Here is a 17,530-nt window from a genome sequence, read left to right as displayed (position 1 = left end):
AGCCAGGATTAATTAGGAGATTCCAGACATTTCCACAGCAAAATCAATCACATTCCCTGGCTGGGCACAAAAATCTGGGACCCAATCTGTGCATTTTTTATATTTTGGCACAGTCTAAACCAATGGGATTCACTTATTTGTTGTTTTAAAGTGAAACACAGCAAGAGCTCTGCTTTGTGGCTGTTTCTGGAGTCACAGGAAATCCCACAGATCACCAGAAGTTTCTTAGAGGCAGCGAGATGGAGGCTGAGAGATCTCTAATAAAATCTTCCCAACACTTAAAATCACACTCAGCTCAACTGCTGGAAAAACCAGCCTCAGAAAGGGTGACCTGGATCCCAGAATTCTATCCAGGAATCAGCTCCCCAAGGAGTCACTGATGTGCAGGTGCCACCCCTGGCAGAGGGAAGGTCTCCAGTTTTTGGGATGCTCCAGACCTGCTGCACCAGCCCAAGCACCCAATGGCATCATCAAGCCAGGATTAATTAGGAGATTCCAGACATTTCCACAGCAAAATCAAACCAAACTTGAGCTTGGAGGTGCTGCTGAGACCAGAATGAGCCGGCAGCTTCCTCAGAGCTCCTGGGAGGGCAGACAGGGAGGCAGCACATCAAATATTCCTGATTTCTAGTGCACGTTTGGACTTCCAGCAAATGAGGATTTCAGGGAGAGTCACAGAGCCACCTTCTCCTTCAGACAACCCAGAAATACAGCAAGGGATTTTCCAGCTATTATTTATAGGCTTAAATGACTGCTGCCCTCCTGTGTGAGAGACAAGAGATGAGGCAGGAGCAGAGGAGGCACATTTGGGGACAAAGAGAGCAGGTTTGGATGCAAAGGGGGCAGGTTTGGGGCATTTGATGATTTTTAGCTTGGACTCCTAAAACAGACAAAGCACATGCAGAGTTGTATCCCTTCCCAGCACAAACTCCCCGAGCCTTCTGGCTCACTTTAATTTCTCAGAATAAATTCAGTCAGCCCCAGAGCCTCCAGGCTGCTACAGAAAAGCCAGAAATGCACAAGTAAAGGGAAAACAGTTCCTACTATTGCCTCCACAAGGGAACACAGGGACAACACAGGACAGCACTCAGGAATCCCAGATTCCTGAGCCTGAAGGGGCTCCAGGAGAGCTGGAGAGGGACTGGGGACAAGGGATGGAGGGACAGGACAACACAGGACAACACTCAGGAATCTCAGATTCCCCTGGCAGGGCCTGAAGGGGCTCCAGGAGAGCTGGAGAGGGACTGGGGACAAGGGATGGAGGGACAGGACACAGGGAATGGCTCCCACTGCCAGAGGGCAGGGATGGATGGAATTCTGGGAAGGAATTCCTGGCTGGGAGGGTGGGGAGAGGCTGGGATGGAATTCCCAGAGCAGCTGTGGCTGCCCCTGGATCCCTGGCAGTGCCCAAGGCCAGGCTGGACAGGGCTGGAGCAGCCTGGGACAGTGGAAGTGTCCCTGCCATGGCAGGGGTGGCACTGGATGATCCTTGAGGTTCTTTCCAGCCCAAAGCAGTCTGGGATTCCAGGACTGTAACCATGAAATAGCTCTGAAGGCTTCATGCAGACCTCAGCCACTTCCATAATCCCTGTATGGCCACACAGCAGACAATAAACAGGAAGTTTTAAGTTCTCACTTCAGATGGGTTTAATGAAGTCTCAGCATGACCCCAAAGCTCAGGCAGAACTTCAGCCCTGATTGCTTCCTCCACGTCTGGCATCTCCCTCCTTCCACTTCTGGGGTCAGGAACAACCTCTCCCACCTGGGCCTTCCACCACGGGGAAATCTGAGGCTCCTCAAGGGCGTCCATCAATTGTAGGGTTTCATTCCTTAGGGATTCTGAGCCATTTCTCTGTTTCAAGCATTGTTTTTGCTGTTATTGGTACTGCAAATAAACCCAATTTGCTGCATCCGAGTCCTTAATGATGATTTCTGCTCCATGATCAGGAACATTCTCATCAGCTCATTTCCCTTAGGAAAGCACTGATAAAGCCATTGAGCTGTGCCTTCCCCATCATCAATTATTCAGATGCCACATGAATTAGCAGAGGCAGGCAGCAGACAATTCCAGCATTCCTGCCTCGCTGGGAATGTTAAAAAGATTCTCTCCATTTCTGGAGATTTGAGGAAACTTCTATTTTCTCCCTGCCTCGCAGCCACTCGTGGCTTGGAGAGCTTCAGTTTCATGGAATGATGAAGTCTCCAAGGACAAGCAGGCAGAAATCCCACTCTAGCCAAAGGCAAGTTGTAAAACAAGCTGCTCTCTCTATATGTGGAGCTCCTACTCACTGTCAGCTCAAAGCCATTACTGAAGGTGGCCTGAAGGCTGCCAGACCAGCATTTCCCAGCTTTGCCAAAGCAGCTCCCACCTGCTCTTTTTAAATGTGGATATTCATTCATACTAAAATTATCTGTATTTGATTCAACAACAATAAAAAAAGGAACATTTTTTCTTTAAAGTACAGGGACTTTAAGGAAAGTGCAGGACCAGAAGGGCACCCAGGGGAGGCAAGAGCAACCAGGATGACTCAAGGCTACTGGAGTTAAACTGTGGTGTGGTTGATATGGGGGTGTCAGTCAAAGGTTGGGAGTCTGTGACAGATTCTGTGAAACTGCAGACTGCATCTCCCAGGAATGTCACACAATCCAGGCACTGCAGGAAGGAAAAGCTCCCAGCACCCATAAAAACTGCACATGCTGTAATAAAAAGGGTTTGAAGCCCTCTGGAAATGGAGTGTGTTGCTTTGTATTGTCTCTGTCTCAACCACAACAGTTTCCCTCTCTCACAGCACAGCTGCCTGGAGAGGACTGATGCCATCATTGCCAGGTGTGACGGAAGGTTCCAGGTCTCCACACAAAGGAGACCACACTGTGGCCAGGGCTGTTATTGGCAGAGGAAAGGGAACAGAGAAATAAATACCAGTACTTCAGGACTTCGAGGAATTCCAGTGGTGGGTACCATGAATATTACATGTCCCTGATTAACATTATTTTCAACCCAGTAAAAGCAGTTTAAAAATAAAGTCTACATTCTGCACTCATGCAAAATAGAAGTAATTAGCTGCAGTGAGATCTGTGTCAAAGACCAAGGCAGAAGGAATATCCAAATGCAAGAGAACCGGGGAGAATTCCTGTTTGAGCGTGTCTGAATACACACACACACACACACATGTGTGTGTGCAGGTACCTGTGTCATGGAATGCTATCAGAGGATGGTTTGGCTTGGAGGGATCCTAAAGATCATCCAGTATCACCCCTGCCATGGCAGGGACATCTTCCACCATCCCAGGCTGCTCCAGCCCTGTCCTTGGGCAGTGCCAGGGATCCAGGGGCAGCCCCAGATGCTCTGGGCACCCTGTGCCAGGGCCAGCAGCTCCCAGCCAGGCCTCTGGAACATTTCCATGGCACAGGTGCCCAGTTTGATCTCAGCTCAGCTGCAAACTCTCCTTCCAGACTCTGCCTGCAGCTTTTCCCTCAGTCCCCTCCTGGCCCCTTCCCCTCTGCCCAGGGTGAGGACACTGAGCACCAGCCTGTGTTATCAGGGCACTCCACAGCAACTCCTGCTCTCTCAGGCTTTGGAGAGCCACACTCTGCCCAGGAACCCAGACACAAAACTCCAGACACCCAGGAGAGCAGCCCTGCCACATTCCTGGGAATTACACTGCAATTGCTCTGCACTTGCCCAAAAGCCTGAGGGGGGTTTTGCAACTTCCCTGTGGAAGGCAGCTCTGGAGAGGCAGCGCTGGAGAGGCAGCTCAGCCCCTCCTCAGCTCCTGAGCCCAGCCAGGGCCCCGAGCCACCTCCCAAACCCTCCACTGACACCACACTGGCCATCAGAGCTGCCAAAGCCACCACACTGACAACAGGGAAGGTAACATTGCTCCAGCTGCCCTCCTGTCCGAATCCCTGCAAGGAGAACCTGAAGGAAGCCCACCTGGAGCAGCCCAGAGCGTTCCTGGAGCCAGAGCAGCCTTTGAGGAGGGATGGTGGGAAGGGGGAGGCTCACGTGGGGAGAGGGCTGGAGGCCAGCACAGCCACAACTGGATGAAAAGCAGAGCTGGGAGGCTTTAGGAATGTCAGGCTGAGCAGAGAAGAGTGATACAACTGCAAAGAATCACCCCAGCACCCCAGTGCAGCCCTGAGTCTCCTTCAGCTGCACCCATTCCCAAAAAAAAGCTCTGTGGCACGTACCCATGCCTGCAAAGAGCCTTTTACTAGGGGTAATTATGGCTGAGATAAGAGCACACCACCCTCCTGCAGATTCCCTCCCTGTGGGCAACCTCAGTGCCACCACACACTCAGCAGGATGGGGTAAGACTGTCCAAGCTGGATTGCTCCATCCTGAGCTGCACCCTTTCCAAGCTGATAAAAAGTCACATTAATAAACTTGCCTTAAGTTACAGAGAGAGATGCTCTGCCACAGCAGCTTCACTGGGAGGACAAGAATAACTTTCCTCTAAGCCCCAGCAGGGATTAGGGACTCTAGAAGGTGGGGATTAATGCTCTTGGCTGGCCTTCAAAAAAGCCACATGGAAGATGAGTTCATAGATAATAACTGTGAGGGACTTTCAAGTGTCGAGCTCTGCACAGGCCTACCAGCACTGAAGTAAGAGGCCTAAAAAGGACTCCAAAAATCAAATATTTATCTAAGGAAAAAAGAGAGTCTGCCCACCTTCTGCCCAGACCTGGAAGCTTTAGCTCCCAAGCGAGCAGCTGTATAAAGGCAGCCCCCGGAGCCCTCGCAGCAGAGGGGATTTCGTGTGCTGCTTCCCTGGACAGGCAGCACCAAAAAAGGAGAGTTCCATCAATCATGGGGGAAGAGGCTCCTGGCTTCTCCTGGCACAGGGAAGGAGCAGTGGGGGCAGGGGAGGAAAGGCTGTTTGCAAAGCACTTTCTCCGGAGGATGCTGGGCTGAGCCGCAGCTGCTCCTGTCAGCTGCTTTCCTTTAATAGCCCCGGGCAGGGAGGAGCTGGATCCCACCTCCCCCAGGGCAAACCCCCCAGCACGAGGGCAGCCTGGCTGTGCCCACAGAGATCCTTCCCCTGGCAGAGATGGCACATCCCTGGCAGAGTGCATCACCAGCAGATCTCGCCTTCGCCTCCTCCTCCTTCCCCCTGCAGCATCACCTCACTGCCACAGCCTGGGCACCACAGCTGGGAGCACAGAAAGGACAAGTTCCACTACAGAAGTTCACCTCAGCCCCTGAGCCAGCTCCTCTGAATTCATCCTATTCCACGTTTGTCTCACGCACACGTCTCCCAGAATAATGGATTTTGTTCTCACAGGAGAATTTGGGTGTTCATTTCTAAGATGGGATGAAACCTGTACAGCACCAACACCGGAAGGACAAACCCAGAGACGAGAATGAGTTCAAGTCATGCTGTGAGAAAAAAATTTAGAGGTTTAGACTGACCTAATTACAGTTTCAGTACCACTGTGCAAGCCCATCAACTCCCAGTTTTGCCTTCTGCATCTATAATAATATATAAATATCTGTATATACATATCTGAGAGCGTAGGAGGGAAAGCAAGGCCAGAGAGGATGAATTCTGAATTAAGCTGGGGACCAGGCACAGGCTGGACACCATCTCTGCTTCCAGAACTCCACCCCACACAGGCTCCACTCCTTTCCCTGCACAGAACAATTCCAGTTGTGTCAGAGACTGTACCAGAGCAGCTGCTTCACTTTTAATTAAAATAAGCCCTTCTCCTGACAGCTTAATTACAGAGCACCAGAACCTGCCCATCAGGACACAGGGCTGGAAGCTTCCACATGAGAAAGTTGAGTGCAGAATTGTTTTCATTCATGGCAACTCAGCACCAGCTTGGTGTTCCAGAGCAGTGGGACAGCAAACCTGGCAACGCTTTTTCAAGGGGATTTGTCAGAAGAAAACAATATTTTAAAGCTCTCAAACACTACTGGAAGGTAAAAAAAGCTTTGGAAGAATGAACCAAAGCATTTCTATACCAAGAAATGAGTTTTAGCTATTTTCAAATTCTGCAAGACCTTGGCTAGAGCAAGTGAGAGACTGCAGAGGCTCATCAGCTGCCTCTGAGGAGCGTGGCTTTGCAAACTCCCAGAAATGCCCCCAGAGGAACTGGAAATGGAACTGGAAATGGACCTGGAAATGGAACGCTGGGCTGCTGCAGAGGGCAGGGGCTGCCCTTTGGAAACCACAACAAAGCTGTCGGGGGGCTCTGACAGGGCAGAGCAAATGCTGTTAGTGCCTGGCTCTGTGACCACGCTGGGAACCTGCTCCTGCTCCACGGGGACATGGCCAGGGACCTGCTCCTGCTCCAGGGGGACGTGCCCAGGGACCTGCTCCATGGGGATGTGCCCAGGGACCTGCTCCTGCTCCATGGGGACATGCCCAGGGACCTGCTCCATGGGGATGTGCCCAGGGACCTGCTCCTGCTCCATGGGGACGTGCCCAGGGACCTGCTCCTGCTCCACGGGGATGTGCCCAGGGACCTGCTCCTGCTCCATGGGGACGTGCCCAGGGACCTGCTCCTGCTCCATGGGGACATGCCCAGGGACCTGCTCCTGCTCCACGGGGATGTGCCCAGGGACCATGCACAAGCACCTCCCCACTCCATCCAGGGAGATTTTCAAGCCAGGAACCAAATTCCCTCCTTTTTTAGGGAGGCCACTCAGGTGCTCAGAAATTCATGGAGAATTAAAATTCTTAAGCACATTTTGGGTGGGAGCAGAATACACCAGGAAGGCTCCAAGCTGTGGAGCCTGTTCCTGACTGCTCTGGGATATCCCTGTTCCTGACTCTGTTAAGCCCAGCTCTGGGATACCCCTGTTCCTGACTCTGTTAAGCCCAGCTCTGGAATATCCCTGTTCCTGACCCTGCTGAGGACAGGGTATCCTGTTGGGATATCCCAGCCAGCCTCTGCACACTGGTGTGCCACCAGAACATGCTCAGCAAGGGCTTTTTGCACCACCTTTGGCAATCCCACGTATGGGCTGTGTTCATCTTGGGGCAGCTCCACAACTGATGTAACAGAGATTAACCATATTCCACATTAATAGGAATTAGCTCTAAGCAGGGATATTTGTGCCTACACACAGGTGAGAAAGGCAAAACTCTGAAATCCTTTTAAACCAAGGTAGGAGCCTGAGGGAACTTAAGGCAAGGGGGATATTCCTCTGATTGCTCTGAACCCCAGAAAAACACTGACTTGGACTCTCGCTTATGGAGAAGGCTTCTAGGATTTCTAGATAAACTAGAAATTACAAAAGTGTAAGAAAGATAATAGAGATTAGTGTAGTGTACCACTGAGATGAGAAATTTAGGTTTTAGGGTGTTTTAGTGTATCTTAGTATGGAATTAAGGTGGAGGACAAAGTGGTGGCCTGAGGTGCTTCTCCTTCTTCATCTATTCTATTTTCTGTAGTGTTGGTAGTACAAAGTGATTAAAGGAGATTTACCACAATTTTTAGTTATGTAGATGAACAGAGGATGAGTATTGGTAGAAAAATGAAAATAAAGTACATTTCTAAAGTTAATTGAACAAAGTGATTACAAAGAACCTTAAGACTGTACATTCCTCAACCATTTTAGTTGTAGTTTCCCTAAGCACTAAATCCAGTACAGACAATACCAAGTTTTTAATAAGAAAATAATAAACTAAGAGACCAAAACCAGAAAAACATCCTACACGTCTTCTTTTCCTAACACAAAACTAAAACTAGAAAGTCTCCCCCAACTGGGGAGCCCCCTGGGGGCCCAAAGCCTTTACCTTGAAAAGCCCTGATCACACCTGGGCCCCTCTGCAAGCAGAGCTGAACCTTTGGCTACAACAGCTCAGGGAAGGATTTGTTGGAAATTTGGGAAGCAAAACCTGTTTTCCCAGGGAGAGGGGCACTCCTGGTGGTGATGCTGCAGCTCCCAAGGACAGGCAGAAGGACAACAGAGCTTCAGAACGGGGTGTGAGGCAGGGAAAGGTGCAGTGAGTCACCCCAAACCTCCCCAGGGGAGAACTCGGGGTGCTCTGAGGGACAATTCACAGCTCCAGCATTAGTGCAGGGAGGGACCTTCTCCAACCAGGGAATTCCTGGGAACGGGAATTGGCTCAGCTGCCCAGAGCAGGAGCCACGAGGCAGCAGCAGCTCCTCCAGCAGCCCTGCAGCTCCTGTGCTGCCCAGGGCAGGGACAAACCACAGCTCCAGGGAAGCGCCTGAAAACGCGTTCAGCGGCACATCCAGCAGCATTTCATCCAGAGGGAGCTCTGCTGGACCACAGGGCAGCAGGTACATCCCCACCTCCTTCAAAAGGGACTCAGAGATTGCTGACTGACAAAGCCAGCAGGCTCTGCAAGCACCTGCCATGCTCAGGAGCAAGGGAAGCTGCAGGTGCAGGGCAGCTCATCCCTGCAGCCAGGGGATGCCAGCCCAGCCCTGAAGCTGCTGCTGTTATTGCCTCCCAGCAGGACACTTAATTCTGCCCAGGCAGGGGGACACTCCTGCTCTCACATGATGTTTATTCTTAGAGAGGATCCCAGGGATTTTTCTTGAGCTGCTTCAGCCCCACAGCTGGCCCAGGGCCAGAGGAGCAGCACTGGACTCCTGGGCAGTGACCAGGGACAGCCCAGCGTGGCACAGACACACCACATATCTGCTGTGGCACCTGAGGCAAGAAAGGCCTGCTAACTGAGGAGAAATAAGTGCCCAGAAAGTTGTTGCTGCCACACAAAGTCCATGACAGAGTCAGTAAAAAAAGCAGATGACAGGCACAGAGCGAGGCCAAGCGACTGCTTACATCCAGCAGCTGAGCCCAATTCCTCCCGGGTGAGGCCAAAGAACAAATTCTACACTGGAGCTTTTCTGCTGTCCTGACCTGGTTTTAATGACAAAATTCCTGCTGACTGAGAGATCAACCAGCATTAGCTCCCAGTGACCAAGCACATCCAGCACAACCTCACTTGGGCAAAACTCTCAAAACCGCCTGCGACATTCAGCCTGTGAGACTCAGGTCGGTGAAGGCTCCAGTTTTTTGAGTTTTTCTTCTAGGAAATGAGCTCAAATGTTGCAAGGAGAAGAATGCAGTCTTAGTTCAAGTAGAACAGCGCCTGTGTGGCTTATCTAGTTAAAAAATGGGATGTGCTGGTAGGCAGGAGCTTGGGGAAATGCCAAGAGGAGCCACAGCACGAGGCCTTGTGTGAGTTCTCGGCCTCAAGGGGAGAATTGTCTCTCCCTGAAATCTGATGAGGTGGCAGCAGGGGCAAGAACAGTCCTTTCTGAATGAATTAATGCAGAAGAGCAGCTCCCCCCTTCCCAAGTGCATGCAGGAAGGCAGGGGGAGGAAGGGAGGAGCTGCTGCAGCCCAACCACCATTGTATTTACATTTCCGTGCTTGTGATAACAAACACATTCAAGGGTGCCTGGAAAACAAGGCTTTGGTTAGAAAACAAAAGCTGAGATTTCATGAAAGAAAGAGCAATAAAGATATTCCAGGTGTCCCTGCAGCGTTATCAGGCATGGTGTGGTGGTTTCCTTAGAGAATAATTCACTTTCTTATCCCAGGGGTGGCTGCAGTGTCCAGGGCCACCCTGAGGTGCCCTTGGACACAGCAACTCCCTTTCAAAAGGAGAAAAAGAAGGGAATAAATAAATAATTATTCAGTGTAGAACTGAAAATAAAACTCTTTTGATTTTAGTTCACATCACTTTAGGAAAGTAAAACCTTAAGTGGTAAAGTGACTCAGAATCCTCAAATCCCTGAATGGGTTGGGTTGGAGGGACCCGAAATTCCACCCAGTGCCACCCCTGCCATGGCAGGGACACCTCCCACTGTCCCAGGCTGCTCCCAGCTCTGTCCAGCCTGGCCAGGGCACTGCCAGGGATGCAGGGGCAGCCACAGCTGCTCTGGGCACCCTGTGCCAGGGCCTCACATCCCATAAAACTGACCCTAAAGATGTGGGTTTCTGGGTGCTTGTTCCCAGTTAGAGCTATTACACAACAAAATATAAATTTATCCAGCAGGTAACGTTTTCAGAAGTGTTTCCTCCCCACCTGGACAAGTGGAACCAACACAAGAACCAAGTAAAGATCCAGGTGACACCACCATGACCAAACATTCCCCTGGGTTTGGCTGGAAGAGCTCCCAATGGAGTGAGCAGGAGGAACTGGGGGATTCCTGAGGGACAGTCTGAGATAAGAGGTTTGTAAAGAACCCAAGACATTCCCAGCCAGGTGAATCCAGCCAGGAGCAGCCCAGCTCTCCCAGCTTCCCAAGGATGTGGGGGAGGAAGCTGCTGCTCTTCATCCTCACAGTCAATGAGCCTGGGTGAAACATTCCCAGATAAATCAGTGCAGGAAGCACTTCAGCTGCTCAGTGCAGCCTGTGGGAAACACCTGCTGGCTCTGCACCTCCTGAAAGCTGGAACTGTGGAGCCAGGGATGCCTGGCACTGCAGGAGGAATCCTGCCACAACTCCCCGTGTGCACAATGCAGAAATGCAAGCAGGGAAATCCTGATGGCAAAGTCACCTCCCTGGACAAGCAGGGAGGTAGAACACGACCTGCCAGAGTTCAGGGGTGCCTGGAGAGCACTCTCAGGCATGGTATTCAGTTCTAGGTGCTCCTGTGAGGAGCAGGCAATTGGACTCGATGATCCCTAGGGGTCTCTTCCAACTGGAGATATTCCATGAAGTCCAAACCCAGCCCATACATCCCAGGAGCCTGGCAGACCTTCAGACCACACTGGACCAAGCCAAGAGAGGTAGAAAAGAGGAAAAATAAAACCCACTCAAGACTGGCAGGTGCAGGGAGGAGAACACCAAGCTCTCCCATTCCTCTGCCACCTTCCCTGTCAGGTGGTGACACCCTGTGACCCCTGCAGGTCCACTCAGGCCACGGGGACAAGCACGTGGGGGACAAGCTCTGGGCACAGCCCCCCCTCCAGCCCACCCAGGGGAGATAAGCCATCTTCCTTGGCTTCTCTTCAAGTGGCTTTGAGACAACAGCTTAAGATGGTTTGGCTGGTGGCCACAGCCCTGGGAGCACCAGCAGGAGCTGGGAATGCCCCAGGGAGCCTGGGCACAGCCCCTGCAGCACTGGGAGCACCTTCCAGCCCCCTCAGGAACTGGGAGCATCTTCCAACCTTCCAGCCCCCTCAGGAACTGGGAGCATCTTCCAACCTTCCAGCTCCCTCAGGAACTGGGAGCACCTTCCAACCTTCCAGCCCCCTCAGGAACTGGGAGCACCTTCCAACCTTCCAGCCCCCTCAGGAACAGGGACACAGGAGCCTCTTCCAGTCCCACCATGAACAGGAGTATCAGCCCCACTGAAAATAAAGAGCTCTGCACCTATAGTGTTATCTCTGCATCTGACATTTAAGGATACTGAAAAAAAAGGCACCTGAGGAATAATTTTATCCATAACTGAGTTTTAGGAGACCTGTGAGGCTCCTGTGGCCTGCAGGCAGTTGCAGGAGATGACAGTGGACAGAGCTGGTGATGGTAAATCAAGGTGTGAGAGCTCTGTCCGTGTGACCCCTCTGCACTCCTGACAGCCAAGGGTCACTGGGTGGAACCAGCTCTGCCACTGACAGCTCAGGCCTTTTTACAGGAAAAGGCAGATGGATGGGTCAAACAGAGAAGAAAACAGCAGACGTTCCTCTCAGGACTTCAAGACATAACCAGCATTTGAGAACAATCCCAAACTACTCTGCAGAAGACACCTGGGTCTCTCAGTGCACACAAAAATCAGGAATAAATTGCAATTCCTCCCCCAAAGCATATCAGGTGAGCACCTGCACCTCAAACATCCCACTGCAGAGCTGATGGCAAATTCCAGAACTGGAGCTTTGCCGTGCCTTCCCCCAAAGGACAAATAAGATAAAACTTGCATCATCTGCTGCTCCCAATTCCTAACAAATCAAATCAGACTTGTTTTTCTTAGCCTAGTTTACCCATTTTAATCTTTTCTAGTCCTCTTACTCTGATAAAAAGAAGATTTGAATGACCAAGTTAAACAAGATGTGAGTCCTTTGAAGCAGAAAAGGCAAGGAAAGAAAGTCCAAGTGGCCAGAAAGGATAAGCCTGGAGTTCCACACCAGCCCTGTTATCCCAAACAGAACCCAGCAATGTCTGAAACTTCAATAAATACCTGAAAGGCTGGAGCCCCTCTGCTCTGGAGCCAGGTTGGGAGGGCTGGGAATGTTCCCTGGAGAGGAGAAGGCTCCAGGGAGAGCTCAGAGCCCTGCCAGGGCCTGAGGGGCTCCAGGAGAGCTGGAGAGGGACTGGGGACAAGGGATGGAGGGACAGGACACAGGGAATGGCTCCCACTGCCAGAGGGCAGGGATGGATGGGAGATTGGGAATTGGGAATTCCTGGCTGGGAGGGGCTGGAATGGAATTCCCAGAGCAGCTGTGGCTGCCCCTGGATCCCTGGCAGTGCCCAAGGCCAGGCTGGACAAGGCTTGGAGCACCTGGGACGGTGGGAGGTGTCCCTTCCATGGCAGGGGTGGCACTGGACGGGTTTAATCCAACTCAAACCTTTCTATGACTCTGTCTGGAAGGATTTGAACTGGCAGGATGTAAAAGAGCAGTAATTAGAAGGTTTATCAGAACAGAATGGGAAGGTGAGTGCATTCCAGCCATGCCTGCTCCACACAAGTTCCCAGGGGCAGAACTCTCATCTCAGATCTCTGGGTGGTGCCTGCAGCTCCCAGCACAGCTGCTCTGGTGCACACACAGCTGTACCAAACCCTGCTTCTCAATGAAACATCTCCTGTTGGGTGAGCAGAAAATCAGTTCCTACCTCAGGAGCAGGTGTTCCCTGGGCAGGTACTTCAGTCCTCAGGAGCTGCTTATCTGCAAGACAAAGCAGAAGGAACTGTGTGAGCAGAGCCTGGGATGGCAGCAGTTAGGGATGCTGGGACATGAGTGCTGTTACTCAGAATTAACTGAGACCTGGGAGGTTTTGCTGCAGTCCCCCTCAGCAATCCAGGCAGCTTTTCCTGGTGTTCCCTCCTCAGCAGCAGTAAGATCTCCTGATGCTGGGGTCAGGAGTGAGGGAGGGGATCCTGCACAGCTGGGGTGTCATGTCCAGCTCTGGGCTCCTCAGGCCAAGGAGCTACTGGAGAGGGTCCAGCAGGGGCCACAGAGATGTTCAGGGCTCTGGGGCATCTCTGATGAGCACAGACTGCAGGAGCTGGGCCTGCTCAGGCTGGAGAAGGGAAAGCTCCCAGGGATCCCATCAATCCACACAAATCTCCCAACCTGTGTGCCAGGAGAAGGCTGCCAGACTCTGCTCAGTGACAGGACAGGGAGCAGTGGCCACAAACCAAACCACACCAGCTGCAGCTCAGCAGCAGGAACAGCCTCTGCCCATGGAGGGGCAGAGCCTGGAATAGCTCCCAGGGAGGCTGCAGTCTCCTCTCTGGAGACATCCCAGACCCCCCTGGACACAGCCCAGGGGACCCTGCCCTGCCAGGGGGGTGGCCTGGGTGACATCCAGAGGTCCCCCCACATTCCAACCACCCTGTGATTGCTATTTCCCATCAACACTTGCTCAGCTGTTCAGGATATTCAATGAAAACTGTGAGCCACTTCTCCCTGCTTGCACACCTTAATAGGTTTCTCCAAACACAGCATTAAAGCTGAATTAATCCGGGCTGATCAGGACATCCCTGCCCTAAGCAGCATTTCAGGTGCTCAATGAATGGCTTAAGAGCTCACAGGGCCCTGCCAGTCCCTGTCACACCTGCCCAGGCACCTGTGACAGCCACATCCCAGTCACGAGCCCCCCTGATCTGCTGCAGCTCTTCTCCTGCTTTTGCCATGATTCCAGTGCAGCTGCTCCCACCAGATTTACCAGGAACCATCTCCTGACCTGGCCGTCCTGTTCCAAATTTTTCTATTTCAATATTTTTACATTTTGTTGATAATGTTTCTTAATTGTGAAGCAAACACAGCTGTTAAAAAAAATTCTATCCCAGTAATTACTCCTTCTAGCCCCCTTGCAGAAGGGAACATAAACTGAACTACAGAGTTAAAGCATTTCAATCCACATGGAGAAATAAATGATCAACTTGTTCTCCACCACTGCAAGTCATGCAGCCAATCTCCCAGGAAAACACCATCTCAGTACCTGCCCAGCAGTCAGACAGAAACACCAAGCCATGTTCCTCTCCCCACAGATGGACATTTCATGTTCTGGGGAAATGAAATGCCAGAGCTTTTAGCTAAATGAGGAAACAGCCCAGTGAAAAGTGTCATTTTAAATGCTTCAGTGAAGCACTCAGGAGTGAGAAAAACCTTCCAGAAGAGTCCTGCTCCCTTCAGGAGGGCCGGGAAGGGGAGTTAGCACATTAATTAAGGAAAGGAGTCAGCTGCACCAGGTGCTCAGTGCCCTCCCCAGAGGGACACTGCTAACACACACCACAAACCAACCCCACACCTCCTTCCTCCACACCCTTATTGGCAGGTGAGCCATCCTGTGACAAACTGGGACATCAGGGTCCCTCTGCAGCTCCTTCCCCCTGGAGAACACCCCCAGCCCCTCCCAGGGCACCACAGCCCCACTGGCTGCTCCCCTGGCCTCCAGCCCACAGCTCTTGCTGTGATCCACTCTCACACACGAGATTCCAATCTCTTTGCACTGAAACCACCAAAACTTTACCTTATTTGTTAAGAAAAACAAGCCAGAGACCTCTCTTTTCAGGCAGAATTGAAGAAAATGAGAAGCAGGAGCTCCTTTTTTAGTGCTGCTCCAGTTGAAATGGGGCAGTGCTGGGTCAGCCTGGTAACTGTGAGATAAAATCCACCACACCTTCTTGGTCTGGGCAAACCAACTTTTTCTGTGGTAAAGCTGCACCTCTGATTGCTATCCAAATAACCCCTGAAGGCAGAATTCCTGTACTGTGGGGGTCTTAACTGCCCCCATTGTAAAACTGATGCTCTTTAAGTTAGGGGGTGTTCTCACTGCCAAGCAGAAGTGTTAGACATCTAAAAAGTGACACATTTGCTGAAATTGAAGTTGTGGCTGCAAAGATTTCTTCTTATGTGTTGGGTCTTAAAATAATCTGAGAGGTATCACCCCATCCCCTCACATGATAAACTGAGGCAGACTCTGGCTGTTCCAGAAGCCTTGCTGAAGAGGAGAAAACCCATATATCCAGCAAATCCCAACTCCTGTGGCCCATGGTTATCCAGGACCGCTCTCCTGTTTGGAGAAATACCTCTGAGACCTGTTTTAAGGAGTTTAACTGTATTAATGCCCCTGCATTGTGACTCCAAGCTCCCAAGTCCCTTCCTTCCTCCCCAGCACTGTTCCCCAGAGCTGCCATGGAGAAGCAGCAGCCAGGCAAGCAGGGATCTCAGGAATGGCATTCCCCAGTGAGCCTGCCTGCATTATCAGGGAACAGGCACTGCCTGGCCTGCAGACTGCTCGTGTTTGCCATCCCTGTAAGATCCAGTTCCACATCCTGCACCAGTAGTTCTTGTTCCTCAGCTCCTCTGCTCCCCATCCTGTTAGTACAGAGCATTCCAACTTCAGAGATTCCCCTCCCAGAAAAACTGCATCCCTGCATCCCATTAGCACACTGACTACCCCAGGTTCCCACCCAGGAGCTCAGCAAGCACACCCCATCTCTAACACGCTGGTTATTCCAGGGAGTGCCAAAACCATATCCACATTTCAGGGCAAACATCAACAATACCCTTCAGGTTTTTGTAATTTTGAAGGTTCTTACTACTTTTAGCAGCACCTTCTCATCTCTACCAGTTTGCAGTGACAGCCCTTTGGAGATGAACTCCCAGCTCTGCCTGGTCCTGGGGAAAAGCACCGAGCCCATCCTGGCCAGCCACCCAAAAAGGATGTGAGGCAGCAACTGTCCCCATCCACCTCACTAAAGGATCAGCACTGGACAGTCTCCAGCTCCAGCAACCCAGGGCTTTCTGTGTGCACACGGATTGTCTCAGCCCCTGCTCAGGATGCCAGACAGGGAGCAGAGCAGTGCTCTGGATTGTCACTGATCCCAGCCAGGTGGAATGCACTCCAGTGCCACTGAGGTTGTAACAAAGAAAGAATGTGCCATTCCCCATCTCAGAAGCCCTTAACAGCTTCCTTAAATTCCCTAAACAAGCAGCACTTTCTGTTTTCCCACCCCAAATTCAGGAGTGTTTGTGTGCCTTGCAGGAGAAAGCCCCTCAACCTTGGAGTTTCCTGTTCCCTGACCCTTCAGGCCTGGTCTCCAAAGCTCTGGATAAACAGCTCCCTTTAAATAGCTCCTGTCTCCAACACATGAAGATCACTGACAGAGGAGCCAGGAGGGGTGTTGCCCATCCCAGCTCCAACATTCCACATGCAAAGCAGTCCCAGGGTGTCGGGTGCTCCAAAGGCTCCAAAGGCAGAGGCTGGTGAACCCTGAGCTAAATATACACAGTGGCCATGAAATCCAGGTTGGGCAGCTCAGATTTCCATCCCTGGCTCTCCCCAGCAATAACTACAACAACCTGACAAGGAATCACAGAATGGTTTGGTGTGGAAGGGACCTTAAAAGATCTCACTGGAATCCCTGCCATGGGCAGGGACAACTTCCCTGAGAAGGAAAATTGCCTTTATGGCCACAACCCCCTACGATGTGTCCCTGTCTGTTCCTGAACTCACCAATATCCTAAACCAAGAGTTTATTCACAAATGTATGATGGACTTTTTTCTTTCATGGGCTCCACTGGCAGATACTTCAATGAATCTTTGTTCAGCATCAAACTCCTGTTCCCACACTGGCATGAGGCATCTGGATGAAGCTGACAGTAAATCCTAGGAGAAATCGAGAAGGGAGCTGGGAAGGGGCTCAGCCTGGAGCAAAGGAGGCTCAGGGGGGCCCTTCTGGCTCTGCACAGCTCCTGCCAGGAGGGGACAGCCGGGGGGTCGGGCTGTGCTCCAGGGAACAGGGACAGGAGCAGAGGGAACGGCCTCAGGCTGGGCCAGGGCAGCTCAGGGTGGACAGCAGCAGGAATTTCCCCATGGAAAGGGGGATCAGGGATTGGAAGAGGCTGCCCACAGAGGTTTGGAGTGCCCATCCCTGGAGGTGCCCAAGGAACACCTGGATGTGGCACTCACTCAGCGCTCTGGGCCGGGAACAAGATGGGGATTGGATACAGCTTGAACTCTGTGGCATTGGAGATCTTTTCCAACCCAAATGACTCTGGGATTTGAAAGAAACTGCTTTTACATTCAACTCCAGGCTTTTGAGTGGAGCTTCTCCCAAGAGAAGTTGAGTTAGACTAATAATTTAAAGAGTCTTCAAAACACAGGATGTATTTCCACTGCACTTGAAGAGTGAAGCATTTTCTAGGGAAATATTCATGAGCAGCAAGTCAGAGCTCCACGGCAGTCACGCAAGTCCTACTGCTTGGAAAAGGAGATGATCCTCCCCAGTCCCAGGTAGAACATGGGAGGATGAAGGCCTTCCACTGCAAAGCAAGCAGATACTCTTTGGCAGCATCCACATTTCATCCTTATTAGAGGGGACAGACTTTAAAATGAGAGTCTTGGGCAGCAATTCGGGCTGACA

General features: G+C 51.5%; 1 protein-coding gene across 5 annotated transcripts in view; it reads right to left on the bottom strand.

The window, feature by feature from the left end:
- The window catches only part of MAP4 (microtubule associated protein 4), a 150,469-nt gene that overhangs the window by 107,110 nt on the left and 25,829 nt on the right, over window positions 1-17,530 (bottom strand). For all 5 annotated transcript variants that reach the window (XM_041408508.1, XM_041408510.1, XM_041408511.1 and 2 more), the window contains exon 2: window positions 12,769-12,821. The gene's annotated coding sequence lies outside the window, so the exon portion shown is untranslated. The remainder of the gene's footprint in view (window positions 1-12,768; window positions 12,822-17,530) is intronic.

This window comes from Onychostruthus taczanowskii, unplaced genomic scaffold (genome assembly GCF_017590055.1).
Source record: "Onychostruthus taczanowskii isolate IOZ18803 unplaced genomic scaffold, ASM1759005v1 scaffold3, whole genome shotgun sequence".
Taxonomy (NCBI): Eukaryota; Metazoa; Chordata; class Aves; order Passeriformes; family Passeridae; genus Onychostruthus; species Onychostruthus taczanowskii.
The sequence above is the reverse complement of the archived record's forward strand: the minus strand, read 5'-3'. Positions and strand labels throughout refer to the sequence as shown.